The sequence below is a fragment of the Eleutherodactylus coqui genome, chromosome 1 (assembly GCF_035609145.1).
Source record: "Eleutherodactylus coqui strain aEleCoq1 chromosome 1, aEleCoq1.hap1, whole genome shotgun sequence".
Lineage (NCBI taxonomy): Eukaryota > Metazoa > Chordata > Amphibia > Anura > Eleutherodactylidae > Eleutherodactylus > Eleutherodactylus coqui.
In genome coordinates this window covers 446,082,735-446,110,098 of record NC_089837.1, presented here as the reverse complement: position 1 = coordinate 446,110,098, position 27,364 = coordinate 446,082,735, and positions in this window count along the sequence as shown.

Sequence of the window (27,364 nt, the reverse complement as noted above, 5' to 3'; positions counted from 1 at the left end):
GCCTGTCGGCCAGGATCTTGGACAGAAATTTGTAATCGCAGTTCAACAGCGCTATTGGTCTATAAGACCTTGGGTCCGTTATGTCTTTGTTTGGTTTTGGAAGTAGAATGGTTCTAGAGGTCCCAAAGTCTTCTGTTTGTGTACCATTTATGTATATTGTATTGTAAAGTTGGGTCATTATTGGTACGATGTCGGTGGTTAGTATTTTATAATATTCTGCCGAGAATCCATCGGGGCCCGGCGTTTTCCCCCCTACCGCCGTCGCTATTACCCTCCGTATCTCTTCTTCCTGTATGTCAGCGTCTAGTAGTGACTTTTGTTCTTCAGTCAGTTTTGGTAGGTTTATGGAGTCTAGGAAGTTGTTTATGTCCTGTGTGTTCGTTGGTTCTGCCCTGTATAAATCCTCGAAGTATTCTTGTAGTATTTGAGCCACCTCCTCCTGTTTTGTTGCTATGTTATCTCCGTTAATTTGCCTTAGGGTCAGTATTGGTTTATGTGGTTGTTTTTGTTTAGCGAGGTTTGCTAACAAACGTCCTGCCCTATTTCCCCATCTGTAGAATTTGTTTTTCGTCAGCTGGGTTTGCCAGTGTGCGTGGGCATGCACGAACGTGTCTAGCAGGTGTTTTGCTGTAATAAAGGTTTGGTATGAGTTATCATTATGGAGGTTCATATGCTCTTTTTGTGCTGTCAGGAGGGAGTGATGCAGTGCCTCAAACTCTGTTTGAAATTTTTTCCTCCTGTGGGACTGATAGCTTATTATATGGCCTCTCATTACTGCCTTTGATGCCTGCCAGAACAGGTTTATGTTGTCTATATGTGTGCTGTTGTCATCTACGTAATTGTTCCAGTTGATCTTCAGGTATGTTCTGAAGTCCTCCGATTCCCACAAATATGAGGGAAAGCGCCACGTTTTTGTCAGCTTTCGTGGGGTGATCAGTTGTAGTTTTATTGTTATTGGCGCGTGATCGCTTAAGGCTATTGGGTGTATTACCGATTGATGGTGATGTTGGAAAATGTTGTCTGAGATTAGGAAGAAGTCAATGCGTGAGAATGAGTGATGGGCATTAGAGCAGCATGTGTACTCCTTGTTAGTAGGATTAAGGAGTCGCCATGGGTCACACACGCGGAGTTGTTCTTTTAGGGTTAATAGTGCGTGTGTGGTTGCTATTGTCTGGGTGGATGGTCCTGTTCTGTCCAGCGTTTCGTCTTGTGTACCGTTAAAGTCCCCTCCCATGATTATTCTGTCATTTGGGTATGGTTGTAGCTGTTCTATTAGTGCGGTGTAAAATGTTGATTGGTTTGTGTTAGGGGCGTAGATGTTTGTCAGGGCATATGTTTGTTCATCCATGGTTATTCTTGTTATTAAGTATCTTCCCTGTGGGTCAGCTATATTTTGTATTATTGTGTGTGGGATGTTTCTCCTGATCAGGGTGGCCACCCCTCGTGATGCTGATGTGTGTGAGGCTACGTAGCATGTTTCTATCCATGGTGCTTTTAGTTCTCCCTTCCCCTCTTTTTTCCAGTGTGTTTCTTGTAAAAACACTATATCTGGTTTGTGTCGTTTTAGATGTGTAAGCACTTTTTTTCTTTTAATGGGTGTGTTTAGTCCGTCCACGTTCCAAGACAACATTTGTATCGTTGTGGGTGTTTGGTATTCGTTTGTCTCTGTATCTATAGGCATATTAGTATGCGTGTGTTGGTCTTATTCACCGTTGTTTTTGCCTTTTTGTCCTCGCCACTTCCCTCGGTCCCAGCGAGCCGCGGGCGTGACTGGGTGTTGGTTGTGCCGTGTCCACGGGGCCCTCCAATCCTCCCTTTGTTCTGATTCCTAGAGGTCAGACAGATCAAGAGAAAATCAAAAAACATAAAAAACATGAAAAACATGGCAATAAACGCATAAACATTTAGCATCTATTTTGCCTTTTCTTTTGCATAACAGGCGTCACATCCACAGTACTTGGAAAAGGGTTATAGTAAGAAGCTGTGGTACATTTCCTTCCCTTCGGCGTTTTCATCCCTGTTCTCCCAGCCCTTCCATTTGTAGGTGCCTTCTTGCTTCCTCCGGCGTGTTGAACACCAAAGATCTATTGCCGTCTTGGATTCGGAGTTTTGCTGGATATAATAGTTGAAAACGGGTGTTTCGTTTGTGCAAGGCTTGACAGATCGGGGTGAATAGCTTACGTTTTTGTGACACTGCCGCCGAAAAGTCCTGGAACATAAGGATCTTTGTCCCCTGTATTGTTAATTCCCCTCGTCTTCTATAGGCTTGCAGAATTATTTCTTTTGTTGCCCAGTGCATATATTTTGCTATCACTGGGCGGGGTCTATTTCTGTTATTGTGTCCGTCTCCTGGTGGGCCAATTCTGTGGACTCGTTCTATTGTTAGGGGGTCATTGGATATGTCGAGCTGGAGTGCTTGCGGCAGGTCTTTAGTTAGGTAGGCTGTAAGCTGATTATTGGTTACCGTCTCTGGTATTCCCACGAAACGTAGATTGTTGCGACGGTGCCTGTTCTCTAGGTCGTCGATCTTTTCCCGAAGCATTTCTGTTTCTGATTGGCTTCTTTGTAGCGCGACTTCTAGAGTTGTAATGGTTTGTTCTGTACTCTGTGTTCTTGTTTCTAGTTCTGTCAACCTTTGAGTATTATCTGTGATTTGTGATAATGCTGAATTTATAGATTTGTGCAGTGTCTCAAGCCTATTGTCGAATAGTGGGAGGAGCAACTTTGAGACCTCTTGTGCCACTAGTGCCGCCTGTGTCATTTCCACGCTGTTGGTTGTTGATTGCTCGTTGGTTTGTATGGGGGAGGTGTCTAGTGTTTCGTGGTCAGAGTCTGGTGAGGCCATGGCGCGAGGTGGGGTGTTCTTTGGAGGGGATCTTGGTTGCTGTGTGGTCTTACTCTCTTTTTCCTTGATGTGTTTGGCGGGTCTATTCTTTTGTTGTCCTCCTGTGGTTGTTTTGTCTGTATTTAGCTGACGTGTTGTTCGTGTTGAGGTGCCCGCACTTCTATCGTTTAGATACTTGTCCATATTTTGACTGCTCAAGGTCAGGTGATTTTGTGGGTTAGGTTCACAGAGGGGTCCTTCCCTATTTCCAAGATTGCTGCTGCTTTGTTGTTGGTTCTTTGTTGTGGATGTGACTTCTCATCTGGTATTTATCTATTCATTTCCGTTTGCTTGTGCTCAGTATTTTGGTTAACGGCTTTGTTTCTGTTGGGTTTCTTTTGGTCTCTTTCTCCCCACTCTCCTGCCTCCGAGATGCTCAGCTGTTTTGCTGTGTTCTGTTTTCTGTCTGGCTCAGAAGTTGTGCTGTTGCTATATTGTTAAGTCCCTCTTTAGGGTCACGTCTAAATGGGGGTTATTTGCCTTGTTGTTCAGTGTTTGTGGCGCTGCGGTGATTGCCCTGTTGGGCTGTGCCGCTTGTTTTTTATGTGAGGCTCCTGGGCTTCTTTCTAATTTTGCCCTGGGGCCCTCTCTGTAGCGCTGATGGACCTGTGCTGTGTGGCTGTGCTTCGCCGCTCCTCCCCTTCCCTGTTGTGGTGGACGGGGCTTGCCGCGGGTGTTGTGGCCGGAAATTTAGGCCGTGGCTTCAGGCGCCGCTAGGCCGCAGTGCCTCCGGAGGCCTCCGGTGGAGTCCCTGCCCTGGGGAAGACCCTCGGACCGCCCGGATGTCTCCCGATGTCTCACTCTCCTCGCTGTGTCGGGCGGATGTCGCCGCGGCTGGGGGGCAGGATCGCGGCCTCCTCCGCCGTCCGGTCCCGACGCTCCGGCGATCCCCCGGTGGGTTCCCGGCCTACGGGTGGTCTCCCGCGTCTCCCCGCAGCCTTTTGGGGTCACCCCTCTTCTCCCTGGTTTCCGCCGGGGTCTATCGCGGCCTTCCTGGCCGGAAATCTAGGCCGCGGCCCTGGATGTCGTTTAGGCCGCGGCGCTCTGGAGCCTCCCGGCGCGTCACGAGCGGGGTTCGGGGTCTCGGTAGCGCTTACCGGGGTTCTTCCGACGAGGTAAGGTCCCAGCGGTTCGCGAGCAGCGCGTTCCTCCTCCTCCCGCGGCCGCTCTCCGGCGCCTTAGTTCTGCGGGCCGCGTTTGGGGGTATGCGGTGGGTTCCCCCGGTATTTTTCCCATGGCTCTGGGAGGGGGGGCTTCCGCCGGGCAAGCAGGGGGGATGTTTGTCCCTTGCGGCTGCCTTTTTCTCCGGACACTATAGGGCCCCGGTGTCTTTGGGGGTTGGTTTCTTCAGGAGCTCTGTTAGACACGTCCTGCTCCTTCTGTGTCCTGGGCGGAAGTTCCGCAGACGCACTTCTAAATAGACATGAGTGTGGCGTGGCATGAGGGCAGCTGAAGGCTGCGCAGGGACACTTTGGTGTGCGCTGTGGGGGGGAGGGGGGGCGGTTGGTCAGCATGTAAGCCAGGAGAAGTGGCAGCGGAGTGTCATCCAGGCAGTGATTGTGCTTTGTTGTAGCTAGTGTGGTGCTTAGCAAAGGTATGCCATGCTAATGAGGGCTTTTCAGAAGTAAAAGTTGTTGGGAGGGGGGGGGGGGGGGCCACTCTTGCCGGTATTGTGGCTTAATAGTGGGACCTGTGAACTTGAGATGCAGCCCAACATGTAGCCCCTCGCCTGCCCTATCCGTTTCTGTGTCATTCCCATCACTTTCTTGAATTGCCCAGATTTTCACACATGAAAACCTTAGCGAGCATCGGCGAAATACAAAAATGCTCTGGTCGCCCATTGACTTCAATGGGGTTCGTTGTTCGAAACGAACCCTCGAACATCGCGGGAAGTTCGTTCCGAATAACGAACACCCGAACATTTTGGTGTTCGCTCATCTCTAGTCTTAATGTATCTCCTGACATCAACTCTCATGTTCTATGGAACACCCATAAGGCGTACATAAAAGAGCTTGTTTATAATGAAAGGACACTATGAGAAAAAAGAACAAACTAAAATTCTAAATGAGGTAATTGATAAAATTAAAGCTCTTGAAATCTAAAATAAACGATAACAGATAACCCAAGTTGCAGGAGAGCTTTTTTAATACAGACATATACTTCAAAGCCACTTTCTCCAAAATTATAAGAGAAAATTAAAAATATTCAAGGACTACTATTACTCACAAAACAATAAATCTGGCAAACTTTTAGCTTCCCCTTCCTAAAACCCAACATCTTAAATCGTGAATCCCATACTTGCTAGGCTAACATAATATTGGAAAGATTACGAACCCTGTAGACATTGCCAACAGTTTTATGGACTATTACTCAGCATTATATAAAGACAACCCTTTTACGTTTCGAAGTACAACACAGCATATTCAAAAATGTCTGAAAAATAATAATCTACCCTTTTTATCTGAGGTTCAGAAGCAAATAGTCAATGCCCCAATTGCAGTAGTGGAAGTACTCAGACACATCAACTCCTTACCAACTGGTAAATCCCCAGGCCCAGAGGGACTTAAGGCTCATTTACTTGCAACGATTATTGCTCAAAATTAGTTCAAACTATGGCGTATTAGCGATAATTGTTGAGTGTAAAAGCTGCCATAGTTCACTCTTTGGCTAAGCAATGATTTTATGGTGAGCTTAAAATCCATTGTTCAGCCAGAGAGAGATAACAGGGGCCGCATGCTGTGTTCTGCAAGGGAGTCGGAGATTACATTGTATTCTGCTGACAGCCCATGCGAGAATAATGGAGCTGTGTGCAGTGCTCAGACGACATGCTGTGCTCTGCAAACAGCTGCCAGAGGCCCTTTTACAAGCAAATGAAACTAATAAAGTGTTAATGGACATAAGTGTCCATTACCACTTTATGCAAAATGATCGCTATAACTGTCAATCTTTCAGTCGTTTGAAAGATTGTCTTTACGTGAAACTGTGCCATTACAAATGCTTATTACAAAAGTTTTTGAGATATTTTATCTCCACATATGTGCAAAGCCCTCCAACTAGCGATCAATGAAGGCTTTTTTTCTCAAGGAATACCAAAAAGCATTAATAGTTACCCTTCCTAAACAGGGAAAACATCCAGATGTCCCCAAAATTTTCAGCCTATATCTTTATTAAACACAGACATTAATATCTACGCAAAATTATTGGCTTCTAGATTATCACCTAATCTACCTTCTCTGATCAGGGAAGGTCAAGTGAGAATCGTGAAAAGCAGACGAGCTCCAGATAATACTAGAAGAGTCTTAAATATTGCACATTATGTCAAATTTACAAAAACCCCTGCTGTTTTCCTTGCCCAGGACTCTGGAAAGGCATTTTACCATATAAATGGGTTGTATTCCTTTGCTGCCTTAGCTAAAATGGGATATAGTGGCCACTTCCTCAAAACTATATCTGCATTACATTCAGATCTCTTTGCACACGTATTTTCAAATGGGCCTTATCAAAAGAATTGAATATTATGAATGGCCCTAGCACAGTTGTCTATTGTCCCTGTTGATCTTTGTATTGTCCATAGAACCATTAGGAAAATCACTCTAATTAAAGGTATACAAATTGAAGATTGCTCTCATTTAATATCCCTATATGCAGAGAATATCTTGATGAATATCTCTAATGATCTATTATATTACCTACAAAACAAGCATTCTTTTGATTGGCAACACGACAGTATAAAATATCTAGTATACACGACAGTATAATTATTTCCACTTGACAAAAAACTCTTATTGGAATTTCAAATCTATGATAAAAATATTGCATGAAGAATCCAAACTATCCAGCCTAATATTCATCACTCACCCCCGAAACATAGAAAGCTACGATACTAACTGTAGGTATTAATGATGGTATACAGTGGTGCCTTGGGTTAAGAGTTTAATTTCTTCGGTTACGGAGCTCTAAACCCAAAACACTTGTAAATCAAATCAATTTTCCCCATTGAAATGAATGGAAAAGCCATTAATCCATTCTGGATCACAAAGCTCTCCTACAGATTTCACTGGGTATGCCGTTGCCCCCATTGAAAGCAATAGGACGCCGGCACCCCCACAGTGATTTTAAGGGAAGGGCTTTAAATTTAAGCCCTACCCTGAAAATCATCCCTAGCTGTAGTAAAAAAAAAAAATATATATATACTCACCTGTCTGCGGGGGCTCAGGCGCGTCTAGTCGCCGCTTGTTCTCCCTGCACTGCTGTGATGCTTTTCAGCAGGCAGGGATTAAAAATGCAGGGAGAACAAGCGACATCTAGACACGCCTGAGCCCCGGCAGTGGCGGACAGGTGAGTATATATTTTTTACTACAGCTAGGGATGATTTTCAGGTAAGGGCTTATATTTAAAGCCCTTCCCTGAAAATCACTGCTGGAGTTGCCAGCAGGCCGTTGCTTTCAATGGGGCCACCACCAGAAGCAACGGCCCCATTGAGAGCAAGGCTCTTAATCCAAGGTTTTGCTCTAAAGTTAGAGTAAACATTCAAAAAGTCAAAAAGCTTGTAAGCTGAGGCACTCTTAACCCAAAGTATTACTCTATAGGCAAAAGTGTGCACCTGTGACCTCTGCTCTCTCTATGTGGGATCATTGGGACCTCCGAGCGGTTTGCAATGAGAGTGGGCGGGACAGAGCAGAGCTTAGCTCCGCCCCCACCCACCCCTCCCATTGCCAATGCCGGAGTGGAGGAAAGAAGCAGAGAGCTGGTGAGGGGGAGAGAAAAGGGGGGACTGCTCAGATGGAAGCGTATATCAGCCGGTCGTGAAAGCGCCGGCTGATATACGCTCGTGTAAATAAGCCCTTAGACAGGATTAGTAAATCAACCCAGATATGTTTGTTATTTTTCAGTTTCTGTCATGTGATGCACACTGGAGAATGATGGGCTCCACTGAATTAAAATGGGGATGGTTGGCTTCTTCCACGGTGTCCCTATTTTGCAAGGAAAAATAGCTCTGAATGCAGCACTAGTGTTCCTGTAATAAGCGACGGAATCTACAACGCAGGGTCTTGCTATAGAAGGGTATTACCTAGACCTGGTAAGGTTGAACTATTCTGATTGTGTGCAAAACAATCCTGTTACATTATATTGTAACTGCTCCTTTAAGTTTTAATCCCCAAGGTTGCTGAATTTTGTTAGCATGAAGAGAAGGGTCAACTCAAGTAAGAGTAAAAAGCTGTATTCCACATTAGCAGTAAAATGACGAAAGTCTATGCCTGATTACCGGGGTGCTAATAAGTTTGCAGACAGTTTGAAGGCCCGTCAGCACAGGATACATGTAACTTCGTTCTACCAGTTAGCTGGGGGTAACCTTCTTTCAGGCAAGCTCAGCATTGTCAAAGGGGAGAGAATGGGGGAAGTGCTCGACTTGGAGTACATTCTTCAGTGCTTTTGTTCCCACACGCTGAAGGAAAACCTGTTCATAGGATAATTACTAGTAATTAGGAAATTATAGTACCAGTGTTTCTGGTGGTGCAATGCGCCACACAGCTTTGCTACATGCACGTCACACACAGCTGTGGTACATGGGCGTATGACAGACACACACAGCTGTGCTACATGCCATGCACCTGACAGACACAGCTCTGCTACATGACATGCCCGTCACAGATACAGCTTTGGTACATGACATGCGTATGGTACAAATACAGCTCCGCCAAATTATATGTGTGTGACAGATACAGCTGTGCCACAGTACATGCTCTTGTTGCAAACTCAACTCTACTAAATGACATGGGCGTCACAGACACAGCTGTGGTACATGACATGTGCCTGACAGACATGACATGCGCATGGTACAAACACAGCTCTGCTACATTATATGCGCGTGACAGACACAGCTGTGCCACAGTACATGCGCACGTTAGAAACTCAGCTCTGCTACATGACATGTGCATCACAAAGACAGCTGTGCTACATGACATACATCCATGCTGACTATATACATTACATGCACAGCATATTAGACAAACAGCCACTCGCAGCTCTACTACATTTATGCTGACTGCACACATGACACACACAGCTCTGGTATACAGTGATGAGCCACAAGTCATGTGATCCCTGACTACACCCACACAGGTGATCACATGATGGTGACATCATCACAGGTCCTGTACTTTCTGTTGACTTAACCAGTATACAGTACTACCAAACTCCAGAATGACTCCTCCCACAGCAGTGACATCACCACAGGTCCTTCAGCCCACCGGATCTCTGTGGTGATGGTAGGTCAGTGTCTTCTGTCAGGACCGTTGAGTTGTGTCTGACATAATAATGGCTTAGGTGTATTCTAAGTGTGTTAGGACCTGCCACAACAGCGCCAGGGGGTAGAGCTATGATGGGGCCAGGAGAGGGGCTATGACATCACCAGGCAGCCGAGCTATGAGACTCACTCACATACTTACAGACATGTGGTCGTTAGTAGTTTTACTGTTACTCTGTAGTATCAACCAGAAGAGCTGCTTAGTTGTCCCTCAACTTTGACCCTTTTCGCAATCTTCTCACTCAAAGTCTAGGTCTCATCCCCCCCCCTTTCATTCCTATCTCCTCTTGCAGAAACAGGACCGTAAAAGAAAACAATATCGCATAAACTGTATTCCCCTGACATATCTAAAATTTGTATTTCCATAGGCTGCTGTAAAGCAAATGACTGTTACTTCTGTTGTAGCTCAGCGCAGTGGCACATGCAACTCTATTGCCACCCTCATAATACACAGAAAAATAGAATAAAACAATGTACAATTGGGAAATAAAAATGGATTAAAAATAAACGACATGTTTTAATATCTGATGTAAATTAGTAATAACAAATATGGACAAAATAGGCATGCCAGTTTTATGGTTGCATATAGGATAATTAGCTCCATTTCGGTTTTGTGTAGTAATGTAGCTCAATACTCTTCACAATGTAGGAAAGCATAACTAGACTATAAACCCTGATCACAGATTGTTCAATTTTCATAAAGTCGAAAAATGTAAAATGTACCTTTTTGTGTCAAGGTACATTTCATAAGCCGCTAAATCTTCTCTATATATGAGTTTTATTGACTGAAATAGTTAAGATTCGTGGGGAATTGCATGCCAGTGGAGCAGATAACTCATGGATCTTTTTCTTGCATGCACGTAGAACTGATCTATTGAGGTATATATGTCTGCAGACTGTTGGAAAAAATCCATTGTTACATTTCAAAGCTGCTAGATCCAAGCAAAGTATATAGTATTACCAGGAGATAGTGGATATTCATAAATGTACAGAGAACAAAATAGCAGACTGACTATCTTCCGAAGAAATTGGTACATTCTTAGACAACGGTTGTGTTATACTTCAAGGCACACTCGTAACTTAAACTGATTTATTACTGTCCTGGTTTATTGTCCCAGATTATTGAGATCCGCATACAGCATTGGTGCTGATCTGAATAGAAGAGGAAATGGGATTTCTAAATTATGGTAATTGAAGATAAGGATCATTTTCCCCAACCTGCAGTAAATACACAGAATATGAGACAAGGCTGGTAAATCATATCAGAGTAGCTGGTTATTATCTGGCTTATATCATGTAAATTGTCCAGCTTGGAGAAAATGATTGGTCTGGAGCGGCCCAGAGGAATGCATGGATGGGTTATCGGATCATTTAGGGAATAAGTAATAAATGAGAACACTGCGGAGTCAGCGAAGAACAGAACATCTGCATTTTATTATGTGGTTTTCATTAGCCAGTTGAGCTGTTTTTATTAGAAATGTGGGCAGATCTTCCGTTTTCCTGTTTTATTTGTTTTTTTGGGTTTTTTTGCTAAAAAATGTAGTAAGCAAAGAAAAAATAATATTTTAGCTGTTTTGTTTTTCCCTTCTATTACCAAAAGAATCATGTAGCACTTTAAAAGAAGACTCTCCAGGGTGGACAACAAATATGAATCATAGTCTGTGCAATGGTCTTCAAATATTTATTAAAAGCAACCCTCTAGTCAAATAGCTTAAGGGCTCAGTGACACGGGCGCATCGGCACCCGTACACAGGCACCGATGCGCCCGTGTGACTGAGCCTTCACTGCAGGAGAAAGACGGCCGTACCTGAAGACGGACGTCTCTCTGCAGCGCTGAAGATAGAACACATGACCAGCAATGAAGCCGGTCACATGCTCTTTCTCTCGCCACTGCAGAGAGACGCCCGTCTTCAGGTACGTCCGTCTCCTTCCTGCAGTAACACGGGCGCCGATGCGCCCGTGGGACTGAGGCCTAAGTTTGTTATGTGCAATTGATCTTCTGTTCCATTGTCTTTCCAATCTACAAGTTCTGGGCTCCACTTTCAATCGTCCAATATAGTCGCAACAAACTTCTATATAATGCACACACTGCACTACTCTCTAATTGGCCAGTGCTGATTATATATGCACCGTCACTGAGGCAGAAGCGACCTATTATTGAATAGCAATTTCACTGACTAGACACCTAAAATCATGAATTCTATTAGATACTGACTAAAAAGATGGGAATAGTGAAAAAAATCACCATCCATGGACGAACAAACATAAAAAGCAAGCAGAAAAAAGACCGATATTCAGGACAACCGAAAGGAAGGCCCAGAACTGGTGAAGTGACAACGGCTCAGAAAACGAACTGTAGATAATAGAATTTTTTTTGTCCAGGGTTGCTTTAAAGGGCTTGAATCATGATAGATTTCACCTGTTCTGAGATACCCCAGCCATGGCTCAGTTCCAAAGTGAATGGCAGTGGCCATGCATGGGCACTATTATTCCATTCACTTCAATGGGACCTCTAGAAATAGTAGATTTTGCTGTCTCCAGCAGTCCCATGGAATTGAATGGAACAGGGTTGCTCATAGACGGACACCCACATTCATTCACTTCCGAACTGAGCCACAGCCACTGCTAATATAGCACTGACATAAACCACAGCACTGCACAAAGTTTGTCATCATTCATATCACTTCCTATCCACAATATGTCTGACAATTTAATTGTCCTATCTCAAGTGCAGACATTGGGTCCAGTTTTATAGGTAGTCAACTATTCAGTAAATGTTTTTGAATGTTGTAGGAAATCGGAAAATCCAGAGACAACTCATACAAACTTTATATAGTCATTGTCAACCCAGTACCTCAGCGCTACAAAGCAATATTACTAACTGTTGGGCTACCATGGAAATACAGGGGGTGGATATAAATATAGAAACACCGTACGAAATACATGCCTTAAATTACATGGGATTATAAATTATATTTTAATAAGCCATGTAGAGACCGATTTTAAGTGTAGGTAATATGACACAGATGCTGCCAGGCAGAAATAAACATTTGCTCGAACAACAGGGTTCCATTGGTCAGGGGTTTGAGCCAATAAGCTGCTGTTATCAGCTGGCTCCCAAAACCACCCAGAGCAGGGCAAGAGATGATGTAAACGCAAAAGGGCAGCTCAGTGCTAATGATTAAGGTCCTGAGCATTTCATATGGTGTTTCCATATTTTTGTCCAACCCCCTCCCCCCTCCGTACATTCTTTTTGCTCCCAGAATTGAGAGGAACAGTCATTCCACGTTTTCTGACACAAATGGGCAGCAGCTCCAACAGTAAAATCCAGGATTTTTAGCTGTTCAGCAGGATTTCAATATGTCACTGCAGTATCACATTTTTGAAAATGTTTGAAAAACTAAAATTACACAAGGACAAAGTCTGATTTTTCTGTACACTATGAAAATGATGCATCTGCTGTACAGCCAATGGTGTGTTAATATAATGCAATCATGCAAGAGAAATGAGCTTTAAAGGGTTGCCCAGAACTTTTACAGACTTTTACTACCGCTCAATGCACAGGATAGGTCATTAATAGTTTAGCGATGGGGATCCACCACTCTGGATCCTACCAATCACCGGGTCTACTGTCAGTGCAGACAGCGATAGAAACTGATAGAACGGTTAACATTCCAATTCAGTGGGAGCTGAGCCTGCACCACTAAACTGGGCCATTGTATTATGGACAGTTTTATCTGCGTCCAGTGTGAGGGTATATGTATATATTGCCATATGTTTTTTATGCTTTTATACCTGTATGCAAGTTCTATTCAAAGCTAAAATGAGAAAAACTTAATACGTCGCCTTACATCAGATATTCCAAAGGTTTGCAAGGCTGAAAGAGATGTGTCCAGAAATTCAGAGATGATACAGAACCAGACACGAAGGCCGTGTGATTGGCTGTTTTCCCAGAGGCGCCGTATCAAGATAACGACTGTTTAACTACGTATATAACTATCAGTGCCTCAGGCGGAAATGCGGACTTCACATATATGGTTATGCGGTGAATTTGAGCCAATGAGACCATTACCCATTCCTAGTGATGTGACCAAAGGGTTTAAGACCGAATGTAATCTGTAATAAAGTGCGCAGTTATGTCCCCGTGTGAGGAACTATACCAGACCTCCGTGTGTGGTGTCTCTTCTTTACCGCCGGCAGTGGACCATTGGGGTGGGCCTGATTGGTGCTGTACGCAGAATTTCCATGACACCAGCATGGTCCACAATGACATCAGGCCTGGTGATTAGCTAATTGTTGGAGATTTCAAGTGGTGGACTCCTGCCAGTCAACTCTTGACAACCTCTCCTGGATAGGTCATCAGTAGTAAACGTCCATAGAAGTCACAGAAAACCCTTTTAAAAGTAATTTCCACCAAGAAATCCCAAAGAATCCCAGCACTTACTAATGCTTGAAGAGTATCTTTTTATTGTATCGCAACAATCCAGAGTATTCTATTCAGGACTCATTTCGGTCCGAACAACCTTCACCAACTGTCATAATAAATAACATTCACATTTGACTTAAATAAGTAACAAAACTGTCCGAAACTGATAACATAATCAATTATCATGGTAACATTATACAAACCACAATCCCAACCAGTTTCCTTTTGATGACATTACTGTTAAAAGTATACCACACATGAACAGAGCATCCCATTTGCCCAATTCAATCCCTGTGGTTCTCTAGTTTGCAAGGTATGCATCCAGTAGGCTTCTCGCTGCAAAAACAAAGTTTTTATATTCCACCTCTCCTCGGCTGTTGAACCTGCTCTGTAATCTGATATTTCAATTGTGCCATTGTGTGTTTATTTTCATGAAAATGATGTGGAATTGGTGACAAATTCCAACATCTTATAGTTAATGTACGTTTGCCTTTGTAGTGGTGCAATATCAGATTGACCTGCAGAGTGTGCTAGTCAGGCAGTCTGATACCTGGAAGGTAGAAGTAAAGGGTTAACACCTGATGGGTGTAGCAGGAAAGTGTTGCATTTAAGCCAGTTCCTGCCAGAAGCAGAGGGGGAAGTTACAACTTGGCAGTGCAGGACAGGCTGCAAGCTGAGGTCCAATGTGGACCAGTTGGGTCTGTCACATTGTCTGACGGAGGAAGAGATGCCCTCCAGGCGCCCCAGGAGGGGTTAGTGACAGAACCCTGTGGGTTGTGAACCCTATGATTTTGTGGACTGTATGCTGTAAATAAAGGCTGGCAGGAGCCAGATTTGAAGAAAAACTGTTGCTGTAGCATATTTCGTGTGAAGTGGCCATTTCGGTATCACAAAGTGGGCGATACTGTGGCAAGCAGACCCCAACTTGCCACACAATTCTATTTCTTATATGCTGCATTGTTCCCCCTCTATGAAGCAGTTCACATGGGCATTTAATCAAATCTACCACATTCATGGATTGACAGGTGAAATGACCCCTAAGGGCTCCTGCACGCTTGCGTTTTTCTCGCGATTTTGCTGCATTTTTTTAACACGAAAGTCAATAGGACTTTCTAATGTTAAAACGCATAGAGATTTTCTTGCAATGCATTTTTAGAAAGTCCTATTGACTTTCGCGTTAAAATAACGCAACAAAATCGCGTAAAAACAACATGCGAGGAAAATGCAAGTGTACAGGAGCCCTCATTCTGAAAGTCTGTACAGTATGTGGATGAAAAAATGTATCACTCTGTTATATTAAAGCATTGGTTACAATTAGAGATGAGCGATCGTACTCGTTAGGCAAACTACTCGAGCGAATAGTGCCTTATGCGAGTACCTGCCCGCTCGTCTCTAAAGATTTGGGTGCTGGCGGGGGACGTGGAGTGGCGACGGAGAGCAGGGAGGAACGGGGGGGAGATCTCTTTCTCACTCTCTCCCCTCCGCTTCCCCCTGCTCACTCCCGCAACTCACGGCTCTCCCCCGCCGACACCCGAATACTCGCTCGAGTAGTTTGCCTTAGCGAGTACACTCCCTCATCTCTAGTTACAATTCAAACATGGAAAAGCTTCATTCATTTTAGCTGCTAGAAAAGACTGACGTAGTACATTCAACACGCCTCCTAAATCCACCCTCACTCAACAGTCTCTTAGATTTCCTAAAATCATTTTTTTATTGCAAATTAAAGGATATTGGACAAACGCCTGTATCTGAGGATATGCTTTTCGCAAAATAGACCAATTATTGTATATTATTTAATTGTTCTTACCACACAAAGGGTGAAATTTATGCATATTTCCAACCTTGATCTCCTTTAACTATTCCTGCTCTTCCATGTGCACCATGAGGATTGCTGATCAAGAGGATTGCTGTGGATTGCCATCAAGAAGACATTCGCATTATGAATGGCACATGGTGGGTAGAGGTGCTTTTAGCAATTTTGCTTTAGGATCTAGGACCTTAAAGTTATAACTCTGACTATATCTATGAGAATAGTTCATTGCATGAACGTACATTAGCAAAGATTAACTTAAGTGTGATAACTTGCTGCAAAAAACTATCTGTACCTTAATGCAACAACAGCCATTGAAGTACTAACAAACTGTGATACAGAACTTTTTCTTAATACATTAAATATTGAGTTAAAATTTGTAGTCAGCCCCTTAAGCACTTTAAATGAGGTCAAATCAATGTTAAAAATGGTTTTCCAGTAAATCAACAAAATGGCCACAGTCTATGCAGCCTATGAGAGATCTATCTCTAGACTGGAAGGTGAATGGGGTGCGGTGTTCATTCATTTCAGCTTACGATTCAGTATAACAGGAATGAGTAGTGCATAGTTAGACTCTACCCCCACCCATAGCCCCACCATCTTCTCCGTCCAGTCTTGAGGTTGCAATCGTCCATCTTAAGATGGGTTTCCATAAGTTGTACAGATGACGCCTTTTTGTTGAATTACTGGACAACCACTTTAAAGTGAGCCTCCAGTTTCAGGACAAAATTCTGTGCCAGGACGGAGGGGGCGGTGGGGATATCTTCTGCAGTCTTCCTTCCCTGTTGTCTCTCTGGTACCTGGTCCCATTTTCAGCCATTCAGCATGGCTGCTACAATTTCAGACTAGCTAATCCCCACAATGCATTGTTAATGTTAGGCTACTAATGCACTATATCTGCTCTATGACTGTCCAAAACTATTCATGTTATCCACACCAGTCAATCACAGAGAATTACTGAAGCCACTTTAGACAGCCAATAAGGGGGCTCATAACCAGCAGATCAGATAAGAACAATTGGAGGTAATATACCCCCAACCCCTAATTTCCCGGGTCAGAATTTTGTTCTGAAACCGAAGGGTCACTTTAAAGACTGCATGTTCTGAAATGTGTAATCGTATAATATCTTTTGTTTTTAGTACTTCTACAAAAGCAACTACTTTTTATAGGGATCACAGGTTCTGAAACTATCCGTTATTCCTTGTAAAAAAAAAGTATAATCATCAAATCATTGACTTGATAAGAGGCTAAATGAAGCATTACATGGTAACCACTGAAATCAATGTGAGGTCCATGTACATTGACATGTCAGGTCGCCCAGACCCAAAGACAATTTTTGCTCTCAGCTCTGCCTAATAGATGAGAGTCCAGAATGAGAGATCTTCTAGTAGTCCTAATGAAGTATCGAAAACCCTTTAATGATCAAACATATTGCTATGTTTAATTTGAGATGGTTTATTTTAGATGGTGCCGCATAGCATTTTCCCATATCAGGCTAATCCAATATATCAGTCATGTGGTAAATATAGTGAACAATTGCAGACATTACATAAGGTGATAGAGTTCTACAGAATGACCTGAATCTGATGCTGAAGTAAAAATTACTGCTATTTGATAGCTGTCATTTCTCTCCAATTTCGCTAGCCACAATGATACTTGCATTTCAGTGGGGATATATCTCCCTCCAAAGCGCTCATTATTCATCCTTTGACCCACGATATGCATCATCTGAACCATTTTTCATACTGCAAAGATAGCAAATGTAATAAACCAGAGGCCAGAAATTGCATTGCTACACTAATAATTTCGATCATCTTGAAACCTTCATGTGATACAATGGTGACAAATAAAACTGAATGTCACCGAAACTTTCCAGCTCTGAAAAATCTTTTCTCTCTGCCTTTGAAATCTATGTATGCAGATAATTCATGTGGGGTCTCAAGGGGTGACTGGAGATTTAAAGTTCACCCCTGTATATAGTGGTAATAAATATGCACTGATCTGATTGGATATTAAAAAATAATTCTTCCTATTTAGAGTAACTTTTTTCATTACATCAAAATAACTTTTTGGTATGCAGATGAGAATGGAATGCCTCTTTTAACCTTTTTTTAAATCTTTCTTTTGCAAGACAAGTGGTGTTTTCAGTATTTTTTGAAAAAAGAATCTTTAGGTCGCAATGAGATAAACCTGCTTACTTTTTTTAAACCTCTTCTATCATTAACCCCTTTAGGACCAGAGCTTTTCCATTTTTCCATTTCCATTGACAGAGCTTTATGACAGCTTGTTTTTTTGTAGGATAAGTTGTATTTTTTAATTTCTCTATATATTTTACCATAAAATATATGGAAAAACAAGCCTCAGAGTTAACCAACTCATAGATTCCAAAGTATCCTACTCCACTGCATGCACGGATCCAAAAAAACTTTTGGTTAATTTAGCAAAAATAAAAATTGTACATTTAACATCTATCAGGGACAATCAAAAAAGCTACATGTTTCAACATAAGCCTTCTTCCTTGGATATTTAGTGTACGGAAAAACTTTGAAAAAATGTTAAGTGGGGAGAAATAAAAATAAAAATTTTTGGTTAATTTTTCCCAGTGAAATTTGTTCTATTGGTCAGTATTAGAGATGAGCGAACGTACTCGTCCGAGCTTGATACTCGTTCGAGTATTAGCGTGTTCGAGATGCTCAATGTAAATGCCAATCCATCCTATATGACACTAAACCTGAAATCACAAAATAAAATCTACTTCTCCACAGTTCAAGTCTTTTGTCAGTGTTTAGCCGGTTTAACATATCATCTGTTTTCACTTCATGGTGGATTTATTTGCTACTTTATCCCCCAGGAATAGAGATGAGCGAACGTACTCGTCCGAGCTTGATACTCGTTCGAGTATTAGCGTGTTCGAGATGCTCGTTACTCGTGACGAGTACCACGCGATGTTCGAGTTACTTTCACTTTCATCTCTGGCCAATACAAAGACAGGGAAGGCATTACAACTTCCCCCTGCGACGTTCAAGCCCTATACCACCCCCCTGCAGTGAGTGGCTGGCGAGATCAGGTGTCACCCGAGTATAAAAATCGGCCCCTCCCGCGGCTCGCCACAGATGCGTTCTGACAGAGATCAGGGAAAGTGCTGTCTTGCTGGAGTTACTATAGGGAGAGTGTTAGGAGTATTTTAGGCTTCAAGAACCCCAACGGTCCTTCTTAGGGCCACATCTAACCGTGTGCAGTAGTGTGGAGGCTGCTTTTTGCAGTGTTGCACATTTTTTTTTTTTGTATATCGGCCGTGCAGAGCATTGCGCCCTGCAGTAATTATACATAGTCCAGGGCCAGTAGTGGTGGTGAGGCAGGGACAGAAGACATATATAGTGTATATAGGCAGTGGGCCTTTCCAAAAACATTTGGGAAAAAAAATCTATTTGGGCTGCCTGTGACTGTCCTCAATGTACTGGGTCTGTGCTGGGGGTAGTTGTCCTAATTCATACGCAGCCAGCTAAGTGTTACAGCAGGCTTGCGCAAAATTATTTCCTGGCTCTGTGTTGGCTGTTACATCACCGCTGTATTCCAGTCCACAGTGCAACAGTCTGCAGTTCTTTTCATACTCCAGGGCCAGTAGTGGTGACGCAGAGAGAGAAGACATATACAGTGTATATAGGCAGTGGGCCTTTCCAAAAACATTTGGGAAAAAAAATCTATTTGGGCTGCCTGTGACTGTCCTCAGTGTACTGGGTCTGTGCTGGGGGTAGTTGTCCTAATTCATACGCAGCCAGCTAAGTGTTACAGCAGGCTTGCGCAAAATTATTTCCTGGCTCTGCTGTGCGTTCCGTAAGCGAAGTCAGCCTCCAACCACAGGCCAATAAGTGGCACATTTAATTACAGCGTTCTGTTTCTGCACTACTGGTAATACAGCATGCTGAGGGGTAGGGGTAGGCCTAGAGGACGTGGACGCAGGCGAGAACGCGGAGGCCCAAGTCAGGGTGTGGGCACAGGCCGAGCCAGTGCGGTGGCCAGGGGTAGAGGCAGGGCCAGACCGAATAATCCACCAACTGTTTCCCAAAGCGCCCCCTCGCGCCATGCCACCCTGCAGAGGTCAAGGTGCTCTACGGTGTGGCAGTTTTTCACAGAGACGCCTGACGACCAACGAACAGTGGTGTGCAACCTTTGTCGTGCCAAGATCAGCTGGGGAGCCACCACCACCAGCATGCGCAGGCATATGATGGCCAAGCACCCCACAAGGTGGGACGAAGGCCGTTCACCGCCTCCGGTTTGCACCACTGCCTCTCCCCCTGTGCCCCAACCTGCCACTGAGATCCAACCCCCCTCTGAGGACACAGGCACTACCGTCTCCTGGCCTGCACCCACACCCTCACCTCCGCTGTCCTCGGCCCCATCCAGCAATGTCTCTCAGCGTAGCGTCCAGACGTCGCTAGTGCCACTGCACCCGCACGCTCAAGCGTTAAACGTGCACATTGTCAAATTGATCAGCCTGGAGATGCTGCTGTATAGGCTTGTGGAAACGGAGGCTTTCAAAGCATGATGACGGCGGCGGCCCCGCGCTACTCGGTTCCCAGTTGCCACTACTTTTCCTGATGTGCAGTCCCAGCCCTGCACGACCACGTCTCCCGCAACATTGTACGCACCCTCAGCAACGCGGTTACTGCCACTTAACAACGGACACGTGGACAAGCACAGGCGGGCAGGGCCACTATATCTCCCTGACAGCACATTGGGTGAATTTAGTGGAGGCTGGGACAAAGTCAGAGCCTGGGAGCGCTCATGTCCTACCCACCCCCAGAATTGCGGGCCCCAGCTCGGTGGTGGTATGTTCGGCGGTGTATGCTTCCTCCACTAAAGCACCCTCCTCCTCCTCCTCAACCTCTGTCTCGCAATCTAGATGTGTCAGCAGCAGCAGCACGTCGCCAGCAGTCGGTGTCACGCGGCGTGGCAGCACAGCGGTGAAAAGCTACCCACACTTGTCAGACCTGCTCGGAAAGGTGCGCCGGCTCTGCGCACATTTCCGCAACTCCAAGACGGACGCTGCCACCCTGCGGACCCTGCAACATCGGTTTAATCTGCCAGTGCACCGACTGCTGTGCGACGTGCCCACACGGTGGAACTCTACGCTCCACATGTTGGCCAGACTCTATGAGCAGCGTAGAGCTATAGTGGAATACCAACTCCAACATGGGCGGCGTAGTGGGAGTCAGCCTTCTCAATTCGTTACAGAAGAGTGGGCCTGGTTGGCAGACATCTGCCAGGTCCTTGGAAACTTTGAGGAGTCTACCCAGATGGTGAGCTGGGATGCTGCAATCATTAGCGACACCATTCCTCTGCTATGCCTCTTGAGAAGTTCCCTGCAAAGCATAAAGGCAGACGCTTTGCACTCGGAAATGGGGGCGGGGGAAGACAGTATGTCGCTGGATAGTCAGAGCACCCTCCTGTCTATATCTCAGCGCGTTGAGGAGGAGGGGGAGGAGCATGAGGAGGAGGGGGAAGAGACAGCTTGGCCCACTGCTGAAGGTACACATGCTGCTTGCCTGTCATCCTTTCAGCGTGTATGGCCTGAGGAGGAGGAGGAGGATCCTGAAAGTGATCTTCCTAGTGAGGACAGCCATGTGTTGCGTACAGGTACCCTGGCACACATGGCTGACTTCATGTTAGGATGCCTTTCTTGTGACCCTCGCGTTACACGCATTCTGGCCACTACGGATTACTGGGTGTACACACTGCTCGACCCACGGTATAAGGAGAACCTTTCCACTCTCATTCCCGAAGAGGAAAGGGGTTCAAGAATGATGCTATACCACAGGGCCCTGGTGGACAAACTGATGGTAAACTTCCCATCCGACAGCGCTAGTGGCAGAAGGCGCAGTTCCGAGGGCCAGGTAGCAGGGGAGGCGCAGAGATCAGGCAGCATGTACAGCGCAGGCAGGGGAACATTCTCCAAGGCCTTTGCCAGCTTTATGGCTCCCCAGCAAGACTGTGTCACCGCTCCCCAGTCAAGGCTGAGTTGGCGGGAGCACTGTAAAAGGATGGTGAGGGAGTACGTAGCGGATCGCACGACCGTCCTCGGTGACGCCTCTGCCCCCTACAACTACTGGGTGTCGAAGCTGGACACGTGGCCTGAACTCGCGCTGTATGCCCTGGAGGTGCTTGCTTGTCCTGCGGCTAGCGTCTTGTCAGAGAGGGTGTTTAGTGCGGCTGGGGGAATCATCACGGATCAGCGTACCCGCCTGTCAACCGACAGTGCCGACAGGCTTACACTCATCAAGATGAACAAAGCCTGGATTTCCCCAGACTTCTCTTCTTCACCAGCGGACAGCAGCGATACCTAAGCAATACGTAGGCTGCACCCGCGGATGGAAGCATCGTTCTCTATCACCATCAAAAACGGGGACACTTTTGCTTCATCAATCTGTGTTTAATATTCCTCCTCCTCCTCCTGCTCCTCCTCCTGAAACCTCACGTAATCACGCCGAACGGGCAATTTTTCTTAGGCCCACAAGGCTCAGTCATATAATTTTTCTAAACAATTTTTATACGTTTCAATGCTCATTAAAGCGTTGAAACTTGCACCTGAACCAATTTTTATTTTAACTGGGCCGCCTACAGGCCTAGTTACCAATTAAGCCACATTAACCAAAGCGATTAATGGGTTTCACCTGCCCTCTTGGTTGGGCATGGGCAATTTTTCTGAGGTACATTAGTACTGTTGGTACACCAATTTTTTGGGGCCCTCGCCTACAGTGTAATCCAATTAATTTTTTGCCCTCCTGCATTACAGCTGACGTTACATCAGCTGTGCTGGGCACTGCAATGGGATATATTTATGTACCGCCGGTGGGTTCCAGGGAGCCACCCATGTAAATGCATCTGTTTCCACTTCTAAAGAACCCCAGTCTGACTGGGGCATGCAGTGTGGGCCGAAGCCCACCTGCATTAAACATGACATTACCTCAGCTGTGATGGGCAATGCTATGGGATATATTTATGTGCCGCCGGTGGCTTCCTGGCACCCACCTATGCTGTCGGTCCACAGGGACTTCACAATAGGGAGTTGTACCTGCCTGTGTCTATGAATTAAAAAGCCCGGTCAGGTTGGGGCATGCAGTGTGGGCCGAAGCCCACCTGCATTTAATCTGACGTTAGCTCTGCTGTCCAGGGCACTGCAATGGGATACATTTATGTACATCCGGTGGGTTCCAGGTAGCCACCCATGCTGTGGGTGCACACGGAATTCCCATTGCGGAGTTGTACCTGCCTGTGACTATTTATAAAAAACCGCGGTCTGACTGGGGCATGCAGACACCTTGACAGAATGAATAGTGTGTGGCACATAGGTTCCCCATTGCTATGCCCACGTGTGCAGCTCCTGATGGCGGTGGCACAGGATTATATTTCTCATTGCTTCTGTACAGCATTGTGGGCTATCGCCCGCCCCTTTTAAAGAGGGTCGCTGCCTAGCCGTGCCAACCCTCTGCAGTGTGTGCCTGCGGTTCCTCCTCATGGCAGACGCACTTATAAATAGACATGAGTGTGGCGTGGCATGAGGGCAGCTGAAGGCTGCGCAGGGACAATTTGGTGTGCGCTGTGGACACTGGGTCGTGCAGGGGGGGGGGGGGGGGGTTGGGCAGCATGTAACCCAGGAGAAGTGGCAGCGGAGTGTCATGCAGGCAGTGATTGTGCTTTGTTGGAGGTAGTGTGGTGCTTAGCTAAGGTATGCATTGCTAATGAGGGCTTTTCAGAAGTAAAAATTGTTGGGGGGGGGGCCCACTCTTGCCGCTATTGTGGCTTAATAGTGGGACCTGGGAACTTGAGATGCAGCCCAACATGTAGCCCCTCACCTGCCCTATCCGTTGCTGTGTCGTTCCCATCACTTTCTTGAATTGCCCAGATTTTCACAAATGGAAACCTTAGCGAGCATCGGCGATATACAAAAATGCTCGGGTAGCCCATTGACTTCAATGGGGTTCGTTATTCGAAACGAACCCTCGAGCATCGTGAAATTTTCGTCCCGAGTAACGAGCACCCGAGCATTTTGGTGCTCGCTCATCTCTAGTCAGTATCTTTACGGTGACACCAAATTTCTATAGTTTTTAAATGTTTTTCTACTTTTAAAAATTAAATGAATGTTTTTCCTAAACAAAAATTGCTTTCTGCTGCTATATTCTGTGACCCGTAGTTTTTTTATTTTTTTGTCAATTAGGCTATATGTGGGCCCATTTTTGTGGGGTGAGTTGTAGTTTATATAAGTAGTATTTTGGGAAATGTACGTCTTTTTAATCACTTTTTGTTCAAAATTTTCGGGAACTGGGATAACAAAGAAAAAACAGCAATTCTGGCATTCCGTACTTTTTTTTTTTACAATCTTCACAATGCAGGATAAATATTGTGATATTATAAGAGTAGGATTTTTATGTGCATGACGATTCCAAACATGTGGGCTTTTTTAATTGTTTAGATTACTTACTATGAAAAGTAGGAAAAGACGGTTTTAAAAAAATATTTTGTATTATTTAATATATATTTTTTTTACTGTTTTGTGGCATTGTCTGCATGGGGGTTGGGGTGGGTGTCGGCGACGACACAGTGCCTCAATCAGATGTAAAAGTTCAAATTACTTTTATTTTCCCCAATATTCAGTGGTAGTCAGGAAATCCAACGCAAACACATTTGCCACTGGCAGAACATACACTTAGTGCTCTAAAAATAACAAACACTTGCCTGTCCAGACGCTAACTAAATAGTAGTTCTCTCACTCACTACTAACACAGTGGCCTAGCGCCACTACATGTACCCCAGAGGTTGTCAGTCTGTAGGCAGCCTTCCCTGTCAGACTCGTGGCTGTACCACAGCCTGGTCTCACACAGATGTCAGGCTTTCAGCCTCCTCTCAGGGAGTAGCTGCAGCTGCACGTCTCAGGTTCTCAGCAGCAGCGCTGCTCTGGCTTGTAGCTCTGCCTAAGGCCTTAGTCACACGGGCGTTTATTGCCGCGATTTGCGCATGCGTCCGGCGATTTTTTAAAACCATTGCTTTGCAATGGTATCGGACACATGAGCGCTTTTTATGCGCTCGTCCGATAAATTAGAGAACAGAAATCGCAGATCGCACCTATCTGCGATCTGCGATTCCTGTTCTCTTCTCTATATGCGCTCAATGGGGCCGGCGGCAGCAGCGCCGACCCCAATGAGAACATATAGAAGACAAATCATTCTTCTCTGCCACAGCTGGAACAGCTGTGGCAGAGAAGAACGATGTTTGCCCATTGAATTCAATGGAGCGGCAATACAGCCGCTCCATTGAAAGCAATGGGCTGCCGGCGTGCGCGGGGTTAATTGTCGGGAAGGGGTTAAATATATAACCCCTTTCCTGCAATGCATCCTGAAAAGTGAAAAAATAAAAAAAAATGTATGTACTTACATGCTCCCGGCAGCTGGAGATCCCGGCGGCCGGCCTGCAGTGGGTGTGAAGGGGGTGTGACTCAGGCTTGCCCCTGATTGGCTCAGCCTGAGCCAATCAGAGGCTTATCTCAGTCACACCCATTCATGAATTCATGAATGGGTGTGACTGAGACTTGCTTCTGATTGGCTCAGTGCTGAGCCAATCAGGGGCAAGCCTGAGTCACACCCCCTTCACATCCACTGCAGGCCGGCCGCCGGGATCTCCAGCTGCCGGGAGCATGTAAGTACATACATTTTTTTTATTTTTTCACTTTTCAGGATGCATTGCAGGAAAGGGGTTATATATTTAACCCCTTCCCGACAATTCATCCCACACTCGCCCGCAGCGCTTGCATTCAATGGAGCCGCTGTATTGCCGTCTCCATTGAATCCAATGCGCTGGACAGCTCCGGCCCGTTTCTAATGAAACGCGGCTAAGAGCAGATTTTCGGGCGATTTTTGGGCCGATTTTTCGGCGCCGGTCACGCGATTTGCGCATGCGCATCCGTCATGCGATGCGCAAATCGCGTGAAAAAACGCCCGTGTGACTAAGGCCTCAGCTTGCAGCCTAGGACTGACTGAATGTGTATGGAGTTTTTAGCTCCTCCAGACACATCCATGCAACTGTTCCTGCTGATTAGCTCACATTCAGTACACAGAAAGCCTGGTTACAGCCCCCTGCAGGCCATTCGATACAAACCCTGCCACATGTTAAACTTTATTAAATCTCTTTTGACACTTTATTTAGTTTGATCACTTGTACTATATACTGTAATTCTTTAGTATTGCAGTATATAGTGTATTTAAAGTTGCCTATAAAGCCCTGCCTTGGGCAGAGCTTGACACTTATCTATGCATGGCAACCCTGGGAGCCTTCAAATGGCTCAGGGCTGCCATGCCATACCCAATTGCATTACAATGGGTGCCAATGGGTCATGGGCAAGTGCCCCCCCTCTGTTGTTTGTTTATTTGCCTGGTCAGCTTTGACCATGGCATCTAAACAGTTAAGTACCGCAATCAGAGCTAATTCTGTTAGCTGGCAAAAACAGCTCATTGCCACTGGGTATAGAGCAGAACCTGCTCCATATAACTTTCATGGCCACCGGATATATATTTGTGTTATGCGGTCGGTAAGGGGTTTACTGGTCAATCCAATCTTATAATTAAGTCATGACATTCTACTTTGATTGGTAGAACTCTCACTGACTCGGAGTGTAAGGACTACAGTGCTTGCGTAGCTCTGTGTCCCCTTTGCTTTTTGTTTCTGAAGAGCATCCTCTTAGCCATTCAATGTGCAGGGAGCTGAAATGCGCTCCAATTCAAGTGAATGCAGCTGGTTTCAGTTCCCCGCACAGTGGGTAGCCAGGAGTGCTGCAGTGCTATGAAGAAATTAGAAGGGGATGCAGAGCTTCAACACCACTGTGGACCCTCCATTCTCAGGATCAGTGGGGTCCCAGAGGTCATAAAGTGTTGGGATATGCCACCCATATAACTTTATTCTGTGAGTTGTTACAGTTATGCTAATACCAAATAAAAAAATCTTATAAAGTTTTTATTGTAAAGTAAATAGAATTTGTAAAAAAAAAAGTTTTATCTTTACTTTGGACACTTTCTAAAAATAAACGTTATTTTTGCTTTTTTTAAACTCACGCTTCTGTAATACTTTGCAAATCTAATATATTGCAATGTATTATGCCTGTCAATATTAAACCTGGCAGCCTATGAACAACCTGCTGTCCCTTTGGCAAACCACGTAGGTGCTGTAGTTGCTATTGTCTTTGGCATTTAAAAGGCTCAATGCCCTGGATTGGTGTTCTCCCTAATCTTAGCCTTTGCAAGGGAAAGATGGCCTGTAAAGAGCAAAGCCTAATATTTAGAGATTTTCTAGGAGATGTGGGGACCTGGAAGATGTGCATATATACTTTATACAATCTTTTCTTATTTTTAGGCATGGGGAAAAGGAATTTAGAGAGAAAAAAAATTACTTAGACAACCCCTTAAAGCTATTAAAATTGTATTGTTACACATAGATGCCAATGAAAAGCTATTGAAATGGCAAATAAATCTCCTTCTCCTTTTTTTTGCTTGCTCAACTTTTCCCTTCACTAAATAGTGTTTGCTCTTGAGTGTTCACACTTAAGATGTTCCTCCTTCCCACTGCACTGGCTGTTCTGTTATGATCTAGCAGAGGGTTTCTCCTTGTCCCTCCCCAATCTCTCTCAGGCTTCGACTTTGACTTAGACTGCATTAAGCTCCGCCCACTCTTTCTTTTATGTGGTCACCCTAACCAAACCTGTAAAGAGGACTATTCTACCAATCCCAAGCTCTCTTTCCTTCTGAACCTGACTAACCACTCTCCTGGCTGTTGCTAGGCAACCTGAACTCACTAGGGGCTGGACAATCCTGCCAGTAAACATCATACAGTGAAACATGGAACAACATCTTTGTCACATACACTAATAAAACATGATTTAACCATCACATAACC